Here is a 14,405-nt window from a genome sequence, read left to right as displayed (position 1 = left end):
TATCACTTACTGTCTCAGAAATTCAAGTGACAAAGTACTTAACTCTCATTTCAGCTGAGACTCTTAGAGGTTTTGAGGCTTCTTAATCCATAGAAAGCTCCTTCTGCTTATGTGAGATAAAGTAATGATCCCCCAAGAATATAAACTTTGCCTCTGTCCATCTTTATAAGAAGATGGATAGTCATTTCATATACTTCCCTCATCGATGAATTCCCCTATTAAAAAATCTTGGCACTATTACTACAAGGTCTGTATTTAACTGCCTTACTTAGCCATATGAGAAAGACTTTTGCCCAGCAGCAAAGTTTGTTTCAGAGAATGAAATTAACAACAAGCTTAATCTTTTTCAGCTAACACATAGAAGAGAAATAAGGAGAAGTGTCTTACGTTTGCTCCATCGTTGTTGACCTGACAGTACTGTTTCACACCATGGCAGGATCTTTATTTTAGAATCAACTGCTTAGACAATTTCATTCTGAGGTTTAGACAATTTAATGATGGAATGTAGGCAGGAGTGGAGGAAGTTTCAATGCTTTCAATCCACTTCCTCCAGTAACACTAAGCAGTGTAATCTCATCAATACTGTTTAGTATATATTTTGTCACACTGCTCTCAGCTGATTCCTACATGATTCAGGCATCCAGATTAGATTCAGGGCTTGATGGAGCGCTGTTAAATGCCATTGTTGTGAGCAACAAGACTGACTGATCTGTCTGCTGACAGCTGTACCCTGATTGCTCGTTCCCAAGAATCTATATAAATAACAGTGAATTGAATTTCCTCTGCATGTTCACCTTTTGGAATGATTAATGACCTTAAAAACATCACTTTTCCTGGTAAACCATCAGCCATTAGTTATGACTAACAGAAGGTGTGTGCTTCCAGCTGTAGAGAAATTATCCCCCCAGAATACCTCAGTGGTGGGAACAGATGAAATTTTCAGCAAACCACAGATGACCGGGGCAGCCTCCAGAAAATAACAAGGATATCTTTTTGACAAGAAGGGCATAATTTTGCAGAAAAATTAAAGTCTGAAAGGTGTCTGTCAAGGAGCAGTAAGAGCAGGCTGCTCTCCAGGGAAGGTGAGCTGGGAGAGTGACAGGGACTTGACAGGGCAGTGTCCTCACTAGCAAGGGCACAGTCCCATACTGCCTGAACAAGGAGAGTAGGGCAGGTCCAGTGATGGTTACCAGGGTCAGTCACAGCCCAGAGATCCCCAGGCAAGTCCCTGGTGATAAGGCAGGGCTGAGGTCAAGCTGGGAAGTCAAGTCAGGGGGTCAGGGTCTATACAGCTGAATTTACTACATGTAGTGCATTTTACAAATCTTTTATTCTTTCTTTTCACTCTCCTTGCTACTCCTAAAACTGATCTTTTCAGATCTCAGTTTGCTTTTCTTTAAATGACTGCTGGTGAGTGGTGCCAGCCTGTTTCCACTTCTCAAGGCCACCACTATCAAGGCTTTGTTCCTCTACAATATATCATTGCATTAGAGTCATATATGTATCAGTCTGCATGGAATAATTACTTGTAACTACCATCTACATAAAACTATGGCTATGCCTTAGGAAGACATGCAAAAGTGAAACAAATAAAGCATAGCCACCTGATCATTAGCAAAACTGCTGTTGCAGCTAAACCAAGTAAAAACAAAGATCCAGGCAGGTCAAAATAAGTTCAGACCAAGCAACCCTGACAAGCCTCAGTCCTGAGGCCTTGCAAACACAATACAAAGCCTGTATTCTGTTACTATCAATGGCAAAACTGTATTTATGGGCCACAGGTCTACAATATAGCAGTCTGCTTGGATAAAAAAGTTTCTAATGCAGAAATTCCTTTTTTAAAAACTTTTTATAGTTTAAATTCATTAATACATGGATGAGGTTACACTTATAGGGCTGCAAACTGAAAAGGAGGTTTCTTATTCAGAAAAATCTTTGTTTAGTGAGCCACATCTAATGTTAATAATGGCATGCTGTCTTTGCTATTTGTTAAGTGCCTGAAGGATAAGCGTGGATAATTTAATGCACCTGCCTGTGTATGGTTCTGACAAGAATTTAGTAACAGCTTCTAAAAGAACTGATGGATTTGAGCTGGGAATAAAACAACAATCATTTTTGTAAGTTATAGTAAACAAAGACACAAATATTCATATGAACACTTACTGAATAATCCTAAGACAAGGCTATATGTTCTCCTTTGACCTTCCACAAGGTTCAAGGGACAGCTGGGACAACAACTGTAATATTCTTCATCAAATTTACAGCTTAATGTTTGTTGAGCCACAGTGAGCTCCAGTTCAGATGAGTTATAGAAAACAAGTTGAAAGTCAAGATTTTTAGAAGAGATGAACACATTTCAAATTGCTTGGAGAGTTAATTCTGTTCTATGAAGAGAAAAATCTAGGAGTCTGGATATATACCCAAAACATCTAAGCTTTCTCACTTTGAAAGAAACAGACCAGAGATCTTAGTCTTTCTTTGAATATTTTAGCATTCTCATTTCAAATCAGAAATTGAGTTAGAGACACTCAAATGGAAATTCATAAATACACCAAAGTCAACCAAAATGTAACAAAACTCAGAAGTTTTACCTGTGTCTTGAGCTAAAACTTAGTAGATTTAGGATCTTACCCTAAATCAGAAAATTTTCCTCATCCCTATTTTAATCTTAAGTGAAAGGTTTTCTCTTGCCTGCTTGGAAGTAGTCAGAGCTGGAAATCTTTATTATTTAGACCTTCCTGAAATAAGATATTTTGCTTTTAGCTAAACCATGGGTTACTTTTCCTAGAAATATCCACAGGTCTTATGACTTTTGAATATCTTAATGACAGATAACCATTTTTCCTCAATATACCCATGCATTAGATACACAAATAACAGATTTAATTTTCCTGAGAGGTGTCTAGGCAGGGCACTGTGAGTTAAAAATTACTTGCTAAGAACATTTTCACAGGCATAACAAACCAAAGCTGCTGCAGATTTCTGGTTAGGAAGAATATTAATTGAGAACACAAATAATGAATTTCAAAAGAAATCAAGTAAATACCAATATATTAAGATGAAAGTGACTTAAGATATTGTGGAACACTACATTAAACACAGATGAAAGGTGCATAGGAATATCAGAGAAGTAATATGTGTATATAACTGTTGTGACTACATGTGGAATGACTCAACCACTTCTGAGTGTAACACCTAAAATATTGTGTTGGAGACCTCTATATAAGTAACTATAATAAGGATAAGGATGGCAAATTAGTTAAAGGTACAGATAACAGCCTCAAAAATGCAAATATGTTTTAAGATGTATGCGTATTGCATACATCATGGTAATCATCAACCATCATGGTTAACAGTCCTACTCACATGGTTCAGTATTCAGCCTTATCATACATGCTTTGTTGAACTGGCCATAAATGAAACGGACATGTATTTTCTTAAGTGAAAGGTAAAGAACGAGTCTGAAAACACTCAGGGAGGTTATTCTTATAAGGTAATAACTATTTTAATGAGGCACAAAATGATGTGACTAAAATCAATAGGATGAAATTTGTAGAAGAAAAATGGAGGTTACAGCTTAGATGAAAACATTTTCACTCTCAGATCTACTGGACTGCAGACCCATCTATTAACTGTGGTCCTACTTCAAGGAAGAAAAGAGAATTCTCATCTTTCTTGCTGCTTTCTGTGACTGATAAAATCAGATTGAAAAAGCCTTGAGAGAAAATGCACTTGAGTTTTCAGCTCATTTTCCTTGTTATAATATCTTTCTACACCATTTTTCTGCTGTTAGGAATGGCTTATTGAAGGAAAAAAATAGTCTTACTATTGTAAAAATGCTTCATAGGAAGAGAGGTAAAGGCAGATAAATGCAGCTTGAAAGACACTTGGCAAATACATTTCTGTTTCTCATATTAGCCTGACGTTAAGAGGATAATGGAATATGTCCGAAGTGTCACTGAACCTCTCTCCTCGTCTTGATAATGTAACTCTGAACAAGTTAGAATGCAGACTTAGAGCCTTCCAAAATAGCTTCTTACATTAATTCCTCTAAACACCTTTTACATATTCTTAAAAATGTATAAGGGAAAACTATGTGGTTCAAAGATAGCCATCTATGTCTATATAGTATTGCAGACATTCAGCAAGAAATATTTGGGAATTATATTAAAATTTTCTACATGATAACTAAAAAATTTTCTTTTAGAACAGAATAAAGTAATAAAAACTGAGAAGGACATATAATTAAGGATAATTTTCTCACACAAAAAAAGTCAGACATTGAAAATGTTTTTAATTTAGGAGTTGTAAATTTGATTAGGAATGTATATTTGGTATATTCATATTCTAAACTAACCAATGGTTGAGGATATTTTTCATTTGATCTTTCTCTAAGACTATTTGCATTTAATTTTTTCTTGCAAGTATTAGTGAGAATACGGATTTCTATCTCATGTTGAAATTAAAATATTTCTTACCAAATCTTACATATGATATACTGTATTATATTTAGCAGAGCTAAATAAAGTATTAAATATAAAGCAAATAAATCCTATGCTATGAAAACCAGTAACAATTTAACCATTAATTTCAATATTGCTAGTATTTTTTCTATTAAACATATGTTCATATGCATAGAAAGCTAAGAACTAACGTTACATTTGTAATCATGCCTTGATAAGTCCATACCATAACTTATGTGGAATATCCTTGAGCAATTAATAGCACATTGTATGTACGGACAAAGCTTTTCATATGAAGTTAAATCAATAGTATAACTTTGAAACACATCTTGGATTTATCTGCACAGAAAAATCAATATCAATCATTGCAAAAAGGTTAATAGTATCTATTAAAATAAAGGAAAAATTGGTTTTAGTTAGTAATTGTCACGGTTTAAAGCTGGGCCAGCTATTAACCAGCTGGCAGATGCTCTCTGTTAACCCTCTCCCCCCCCACCCTAAGGGAAAGGGAAAGGGAAGAGAGACTTATGGGTTGGAAAGTTAAAACAGTTTTAATAAACTATAGTAATGAAAAAGAGTATAATAGTAATAATAGAAATAATCAAATATATACAAATATATACAAAACCAAGATCGAGAGCTTGGAAATCCTCCTCAGGCAAAGTTGCTCCCCCCAGCACGGGCAGAGGGGAAAATGCAGTAGCTCCCCCTACCATGACACCTGCAGGCTTTTAACTGGAGAATTGGAAAAGCTGGTACCAATCAGTGGGAGACAGGAGGGCCCCTCCCTCCTGGGCCCCACCTCCAGGAGGCAGTGGGTTAGTGATAAATAGGAAAGTAAGAATGACATGTATGGGATGGAATACCTCATTGGTCAATCTTGGGTCACCTGCCCTGTCTGCTCCTCCCTGCAGGTGCGACCCCCCTTCGGCTCTTCACTCATAAGCAGTGAGGAATTTAGCAGTGACCTTGGTTTCTTTAAGACTAATTGGCCTGGTTTGGGCCAAACCAGGACATTCCACCCCTTATTCCATACCATTCATGTCATACTCAGATCACCACTACCTTTTCATTTTCAAATATACATACACATATCACTAGTTTATGATTCATCTCTATACAAAAAGTTCATTAAGTTCATTTGGTTCAGGATTGTGGGTTTCCATCTGGTTAGCAGTCTCTCAGCAGTCTCTCTGGCTAGTAGTCTCGCTTTCGTCATGGTTCGTGCCCACGGGTTGCAGGTTAAAGATGTCAGAGTCGAGGAGGTTACTGGACACCACTTGATGAAGCTAGCTCCGGTCTCATCACCACTGTCTTAACCTGAAAGACACTTATGCAGTAACAACATACAGTTCAGAATTAAGTATTCTCACCCAGAATCAGATCACCTTCAGGGACACATCGGACTTCACCATCTTGCAACATCACCCACCAAGTACATCCAGGTCCCTGAGCAAAAGCAATCCCACGAATGGGTTTACCTTTGCCCGTTGCAGGAAGAATCCAGACAGTTTTTCCCAATAGATTCCTTTCATGCACCACAGGGACTTTATCTCCTTCTACTGTATGTAGAAGGTCTGACTGAGCAGGGCCAGCTCGATTGATAGATCCCCTGGTGTTAACTAACCAGGTAGCTTGTGCCAGATGTTTATCCCAGTTTTTAAAGGTTCCACCCCCCATTGCTTTCAGGGTAGTTTTTAACAGCCCATTATACCGTTCAATTTTCCCAGAGGCTGGTGCATGATAGGGGATGTGATATACCCATTCGATGCCATGCTCTTTGGCCCAGTTGTCTATGAGACTGTTTTTGAAATGAGTCCCATTGTCCGACTCAGTTCTCTCTGGTGTGCCATGTCGCCACAAGATTTGCTTTTCAAGGCCCAGGATAGTGTTCCGGGCAGTGGCATGGGGCACAGAGTATGTTTCCAACCATCCGGTGGTCGCCTCCACCATGGTAAGCACATAGCGTTTACCCTGGCGGGTTTGAGGGAGTGTGATATAGTCAATTTGCCAGGCCTCCCCATATTTATATTTCAACCACCGCCCCCCACACCACAAAGGTTTATAACCGTTTGGCTTGCTTAATTGCGGCGCATGTTTCACAATCATGGATAACCTGTGCAATAGAGTCCATGGTTAAGTCCACCCCTCGGTCACGAGCCCATCTGTATGTTGCATCTCTCCCTTGATGACCTGAAGTGTCATGAGCCCACCGAGCTAAAAATAGTTCACCTTTATGTTCCCAGTCCAAATCTATTTGGAACACTTTAGCAGCTTGATCCGCTTGTTGGTTGTTTCGATGTTCCTCAGTTGCCCGACTTTTAGGTACGTGAGCATCTACATGACGTACCTTCACGACTAGTTTCTCGAGCCGAGCAGCAATATCTTGCCACAATTCAGCAGCCCAAATAGGTTTACCTTTGCGCTGCCAGTTGCTTCGCTTCCACTGCTTTAACCACCCCCACAAGGCATTTGCTACCATCCATGAGTCAGTATAGAGATACAGTCTTGGCCACTTTTCTCGTTTAGCAATGTCTAGAGCCAGCTGGATGGCTTTTACCTCTGCAAATTGACTTGATTCACCTTGTCCTTCTGTAGCTTCTGTGACTCGTCGTATAGGACTCCATACAGCAGCTTTCCACTTCCGATGCTTTCCTACAAGACGGCAGGATCCATCGGTGAACAGGGCATACTGCTTCTCATCCTCTGGTAGTTCATTATATGGTGGGGCTTCTTCAGCACGTGTCACCTCCTTTTCTGGTGGCATTCCGAAGTCTTTGCCTTCTGGCCAGTCCATGATCACTTCTAAGATTCCTGGGCGATTAGGGTTTCCTATTCGAGCCCTCTGTGTAATTAATGCAATCCATTTACTCCATGTAGCATCAGTTGCATGATGGGTAGTGGGAACCTTACCCTTGAACATCCAGCCTAGTACTGGTAATCGAGGTGCCAGGAGAAGTTGTGCTTCAGTACCAATTACCTCTGAAGCAGCTCTAACTCCTTCATATGCTGCCAGTATCTCTTTTTCAGTTGGGGTGTAATTGGCCTCAGAGCCCTTGTATCCTCAACTCCAAAATCCTAGGGGTCGACCTCGAGTCTCCCCTGGTACTTTCTGCCAGACGCTCCAGGTAGGACCATTGTCCCCAGCTGAGGTGTAGAGCACATTTTTAACATCTTGTCCTGTACGGACTGGTCCAAGGGCTACTGCATGCACAATCTCTTGTTTAATTTGTTCAAAAGCCTGTTGTTGTTCAGGGCCCCACTGAAAATCATTCTTCTTTCTGGTCACTTGATAAAGAGGGCGTACAATCTGGTTGTAATCTGGAATATGCATTCTCCAGAAACCCACAATGCCTAAGAAGGCTTGTGTTTCCTTTTTGTTAGTTGGTGGGGACATGGCTGTTATTTTGTTGATCACCTCTATCGGGATCTGTCGACGCCCATCTTGCCATTTAATCCCTAAAAACTGGATCTCCTGGGCAGGTCCCTTGACCTTGCTTCTTTTTATGGCAAAACCAGCTTTCAGAAGAATTTGGATTATTTTCTCCCCTTTGTCAAAAACTTCTGCTGCTGTATCACCCCATACAATGATGTCATCAATGTATTGCAAATGTTCTGGAGCTCCACCCTTTTCTAGTGCAGTCTTGATCAGTCCATGGCAAATAGTAGGACTGTGTTTCCACCCCTGGGGCAGTCGATTCCAGGTATACTGGATACCTCTCCAGGTAAAAGCAAACTACGGCCTGCACTTTGGTGCCAAGGGAATAGAGAAAAATGCATTAGTTATGTCTATGGTGGCGTACCACTTGGCTGCCTTTGACTCCAGTTCGTATTGAAGTTCTAGCATGTCTGGCACAGCAGCACTCAGAGATGGCGTAACTTCATTTAGGTCACGATAGTCCACAGTTAATCTCCATTCTCCATCAGACTTTCGCACTGGCCATATAGGACTATTAAAGGGTGAGCGAGTCTTGCCAATCACTCCTTGATTTTCTAGTTGTCTAATCAGTTTATGAATGGGGATCAGGGAGTCTCGATTGGTGCGATATTGTTGTCGGTGCACTGTCGTTGTAGCAATTGGCACCTGTTGTTCTTCAACTTTCAGCAACCCCACAACAGAAGGATCCTCTGAGAGGCCAGGCAAGGTAGACAGCCGTTTAATGTCCTCAGTCTCTACAGCTGCTATACCAAAGGCCCATCTATACCCTTTTGGGTCCTTAAAATACCCTCTCTTGAGGTAGTCTATGCCAAGGATGCACGGAGCATCTGGGCCAGTCACAATGGGGTGCTTTTTCCATTCATTTTTGGTTAGGCTCACTTCGGCCTCCAATACAGATAACACTTGAGATCCTCCTGTTACTCCTGAAATACTGATAGATTCTGTCCCTTTATGATCCGATGGCATTAGGGTGCACTGTGCACCAGTGTCTACCAAGGCTCGATACCTTTGTGGTTTTGATGTGCCAGGCCATCGAATCCACACAGTCCAATAAACTCGGTTGTCCTTCTCCTCCACCTGGCTGGAGGCAGGGCCCCCCTAATTAAGAAATGGATTCATGCTGCTCACAGGGACTGGACCTTCATTTCTCCTATTCACACTTGGGAAAAAGTGATTTGAGGCCCATCTACCCTGACTGGGGTCCTGCTCACTGGTAACTGGAGCAGCCATCCTCCTAGAAAAATTCTCTCTGGTATTTCTGTTAGCTTGCAACTCACGTACTCGTGCCTGTAGGGTACTGGTAGGTTGTCCATGCCATCTGTTCATGTCCTCCCCATAACCACGCAGGGCAAACCACAGGATACCTCGTGATGTGTTCCGTTTCCTTTGAGCTGGTCCTGTAGGAGAGCGTTTTCTCCTAACAGCTGCAACGCGCGCCTGCGTAGGTAGAGAGTCAAGTTTATTCTTGATCCTGGACAGTTTGTCTGACAGTTGTTTAAATGAGTCCTTGTTTTCCTTAGTCAGTTTTTCCACAGCCGAGATGCGTGCCTGCAGTGGGGAAGAAATACTATCTTCATACTGTCGCATACAGTTAGCCATTTCGCCCACAGTAGAACGTGCCATATCATCTTCTCCCCATACTAATATTGACAATGTATGGGTATATGTCGGTGAAACATTCTTCACAACCTTCCGGAACATGGATCGGTTGCATTCCACTTCATCAGGATCTACAGGATCTACAACTTCCCGTGGGTGTCTATAAATGATCTCTTGCACAGCCAGTTCTCTAAGGTAGTTAATACCTTTTTCTATAGTGGTCCATTTGCTTAGGTGACTCATAACATCATCTTTATAGGGATACCTGCTCTTTACAGCTGACAAGAGTCGCCTCCAGAGACTGACAGTGTTTGACTTTCTTGCGAGCGCCTTATCAATACCACCATCTCTGGACAGGGATCCCAGCTGTCTGGCTTCTCTGCCATCTAATTGCATGCTGTCTGCCCCATTATCCCAGCATCGGAGCAGCCAGGTAATAATAGGTTCACGGTCATAACGGCTGAAGTCTTTCCTTATATTTCTCAGGTCCTTCAGGGATAAGGAGTGGTAGGTTATCTCTACGTCCGAGTCCTCTTGTGATAGTTCTGCTTTAGAAGGACCTTTCTTCTGTGATGGGTCTGCTTTAAAAGGACGATTGAGGAAACCCCCATCTGTGTCAGGCCCTAACTCTGCCTGAGAAGGGCCCTCACCTGGGTCATATGATGGCTCTGCCTTAGAAGGCTCTGAGCCATCATCCTTCTCTTCACAAGCTGATTTCTTTTGGTATTTCTTCCTGGTTACAGGAGCAATTAGTACAGATTCGATAGATGCTGGGGTCTGAGTAGATGCAGTGGCTGTTGTGGGAGTGCTGAGACTCGTTAGAGTCTGAGTAGCTGCAGTGGCCATCTTGGGGGGTGTAGCAGCTGTGGTACAGGCTACCGAGGTTTCAGTGGATTTAGTGGCTGTAGCGGCAGTACACGCTGTAGGATCTGAGGTGGCTGCATAACACCTACAACTGTCCCTGCACCGATATTTAATCTTATCCCACATCAGAAACACATTCAGGACAACCGAAAATAAAAACATGCCACCTAGACAGCACCATCCTAATTTCGCAAAATCTAGTGGAATCAGCTTGGCAGAAAAGGAGAAGGTACTATTTCCCGAAGTAAAATTGGAAGTGTAATCATTAACAGAATCAGCTAAAGGACGCCTGGAGCGTGCAGATGAAGTCGCTGCTACTGATTCGCGATTAAAGCTGCCCATCATTGTGTCATAGAGATAAGAGATCGGAATATTAACTGCCCAGTTTATCACAGCATAAATCAGTATCAAACCCCATACCAAAACAATACATTTCGACCAGCGCCCACTGCTAAACTGCATGTAAACATTCATAAGAAGCAAGCAATAACACAGTGCCCACGGCAGGTAAGGCATCATTGCAATACTCAACTGTGAAAGAAACTCCATAAAAAGATGAGATAACACAGCATTCAAAAATGACATCACCATCTTCACTATCTGTTTTAATTTCCAACCCCTCATAAATCTCAAAGGAAGAAATCTGATATTCTCTCAGCTGAGCTCTCTGTGTCTCCTCCCACCAGAGCCAGGATTCAACTTATCAGAGCAACCTGTTGGAGCTTCTCTCGAGCCCCTGGTTGGGTGCCAATAAATCTGTCACAGTTTAAAGCTGGGCCAGCTATTAACCAGCTGGCAGATGCTCTCTGTTAACCCTCTCCCCCCCCACCCTAAGGGAAAGGGAAAGGGAAGAGAGACTTATGGGTTGAAAAGTTAAAACAGTTTTAATAAACTATAATAATGAAAAAGAATATAATAACAATAATAATAGAAATAACCAAATATATACAAATATGTACAAAACCAAGATCAAGAGCTTGGAAATCCTCCTCAAGCAGAGTTGCTCCCCCCAGCACGGGCAGAGGGGAAAATGCAGTACCTCCCCCCAACACAGGCAGATGGGAAAATGCAGTAGCTCCCACTGCCATCACACCTGCAGGCTTTTAACTGGAGAACTGGCAAAGCTGGTACCAATCAGTGGGAGACAGGAGGGCCCCTCCCTCCTGGGCCCCACCTCCAGAAGGCAGTGGGTTAGTGATAAATAGGAAAGTAAGAATGACGTGTATGGGATGGAATACCTCATTGGTCAATCTTGGGTCACCTGCCCTGTCTGCTCCTCCCTGCAGGTGCAACCCCCCTTCGGCTCTTTACTCGTAAGCAGTGAGGAATTTAGCAGTGACCTTGGTTTCTTTAAGACTAATTAGCCTGGTTTGGGCCAAACCAGGACAGTAATTTACGATGTAGTTAACTGGCATTGAAAAAAATATTTATATTGTCCTTACATTCCTATGATGAGAATACACTGATTCTAAAATTCTTTGGCAATACTTTGGTTTTAACAGCCCAACGCATAACCATTCTCATTGATATCAGTGTTAGTGGTTTAAACTAGTAGCCTAAAAAGTTTTAGAAGCAGGCCCACTGGAGCTTTTATTCTGAAGGACTTCACAGCTTTAAAAAGTAAATGAGATCTCTCTTCAGACCATGTTTCTGTGCAGTCTTGAGAAAAGAATTTCCAATTCTGTTATCCAGAGTGTTGTATTCTCTGTACTGATGTTCAAAGTCATCTCTGGATTACAAATAAATAAAAGACACAAAACATTTAGTTGTGCAAAGAGATCAAATCGTTAAATAGGATAGGATGGCTATGAAGAAACTGAGGTGGAAAAAATCAAAAGTAAATGGTCAGCCATTGAATGACAACTCAAAGTTCTGTAAAGCAATCAGGTAATATCATTAATGTGAGACCTCTACATATCCATCTCTACACGGACCAGTCCTCACAGTGTTGTTCCCTGATGCTCTTGAGGGACCAGCTCCTTTTGGAAGGAGGAATGATGTTCATCATTAATGTGTGATAGAAGAAGGTATGGGGATGGGATTCCCCTACTGTTGCCGCTTGTCTGCAGCAAGCTCCGTTCGGTTGCTGGCTGGCCTGAGGCTATCCGCATCCCAGGGCCATTGAGCACTGACACCAATGTGAGGATGCAACAAATAGCGTTTATTTAACTGCGCAACAGCCTTATATAGTCGTCTTGTCCCGTACGAACTCGCACGATAATGACACATCCTGCTCCTTTCGCCACGCCTACCTTCCGTTACAGCCCGAGATTTTCCGGTCGCCGTACCCTAATCTACCTACATTTCCCCCTCCCCATGCTTCAAGTCATGCAAAGTAAAGCGTATCGCTGATTCTGGAGCCTTGCATCAAAGCATAAGCGTAGCTGGCGGATACAACATCCCGAGCCCAGGTTCTCCAGTAAGATTCCCCTGCAACTCCTGAGATGCAAAGCAAAAGCAAGCTAATCATAAGCGCATTGTTTAAAGCTTTTGTTTCACTCAGCAACGGCCGCCGTTCCTCATCTTTCTTGGCACCCCGCCGCTTTACCAGACTCTCTGTACTGTCATGACTCCTCACGTCTGAAGGTCGAGGCTGGTGCTGTTTCGGCTTCCCCCACAGGTACTCCTGCAAAATATAAAGCTCGGACAGCGTACGTATTACTTCGGGTTAGGATTTTGTTTTAAATCAGGGCGCAAACAGCGTGTAGGGACCCACTGTATAACATCATCCCGTTTGATGGCGGCATACCCCCTCCCGTGATGTAGCAGCTCCCAACCTGTTTCCCACTCCGCTGCCCCAGGGAACCGAACCTTGACTGGGGGGCCCACTTCTGGCACCCCTGGACCCCAATGTCGCTCAATTGGGGCACGCTCTTGGTCTCCCCGGGCAAAATGATTTAAAGAATAAAGAGGGTGATGTAAAATGTGAGATTGGTAGTTGACAGGAATTATGTCTGGGAATCCTTCCCCCTCCCCAAGAATCTTAATTCTGTGTTTTTGTTTCTTACTTAAACCTGGTTCCCTGTGTCTCGCAGAGCCCAGTCAGAGAATCCCAGCCTTGGTTACCCATAAATCCTGCTCTCTGTTGTTGAGCCACAAAGGTTGTATTGACCATTCGGTGCACAGTTTTCTGCAAACATGCAAACAAACAGGGTAACACAAGTAGGATAATGCCTATTATAAACATTCCCATAAGCAGACTCTATCTACAAAACATGCAGTTTACTTCAGAACATACTGTTATTCTCTGTTATTCTAGCTGAAAGGAAAACTACTGAGAGGAAAGCTGATTCTGTTTAAAGGTAACACAGATAAGGCCTTTTAGAGCCTACTCTGAGGCCTACTCTTGCTAAACCGTTGCTAAACCATCCGGTATCAATTTCCCCCTTTGGAAGTAGTTAGATTTATTATCTCACTACTTCCATATACTATTCTCAATGATTGCCTCAACACAACCCACGCAAATCCCTATGATAATTATAATCACAACTATATAAACTATTCCCTCTAATAATGTGGCTAACCATCCTTTTAGAAACAATCCACCGTACTCCTGCGCCTGTAGAGACAGAAACATAACCTCAACCCATTAGTAATAGTTCCCCTGGTCCCAACCACTCGTTAGTACCTGGTTCCCTATACCACACTTTGCCTTTGTTTTGCACATAGCTTGCTCCTTGTCGAACTGCCTCCCAATGTATTACAATTGGGGGTCACTCCTTATCTCCTGCTAAAGTTAAATGGTTAAGTACATAAACAGCTTTTGCAAGTCTCTCAGAAGGTTCAGTTTCCTCTCCCCCTTTTTGTTTTTGCAGAAGCTGTTTCAATGTACTATGAGCACGTTCCACAATCGCCTGACCCGTAGGCGAATGAGGAATCCCAGTGACATGTGTAATACCCCATAGTTGACAAAATTGACGAAAAATTTATGAACAGTATGCTGGTCCATTATCAGTCTTAAGTTGTTGTGGAACCCCAAGACTTGTAAAGCAAGCAAGTAAATGTCATTTGACATGACGACCTGTTTCCCCAGTTTGTGC

Source organism: Nyctibius grandis, chromosome 1 (assembly GCF_013368605.1).
Source record: "Nyctibius grandis isolate bNycGra1 chromosome 1, bNycGra1.pri, whole genome shotgun sequence".
Lineage (NCBI taxonomy): Eukaryota > Metazoa > Chordata > Aves > Nyctibiiformes > Nyctibiidae > Nyctibius > Nyctibius grandis.
The sequence above is the reverse complement of the archived record's forward strand: the minus strand, read 5'-3'. Positions refer to the sequence as shown.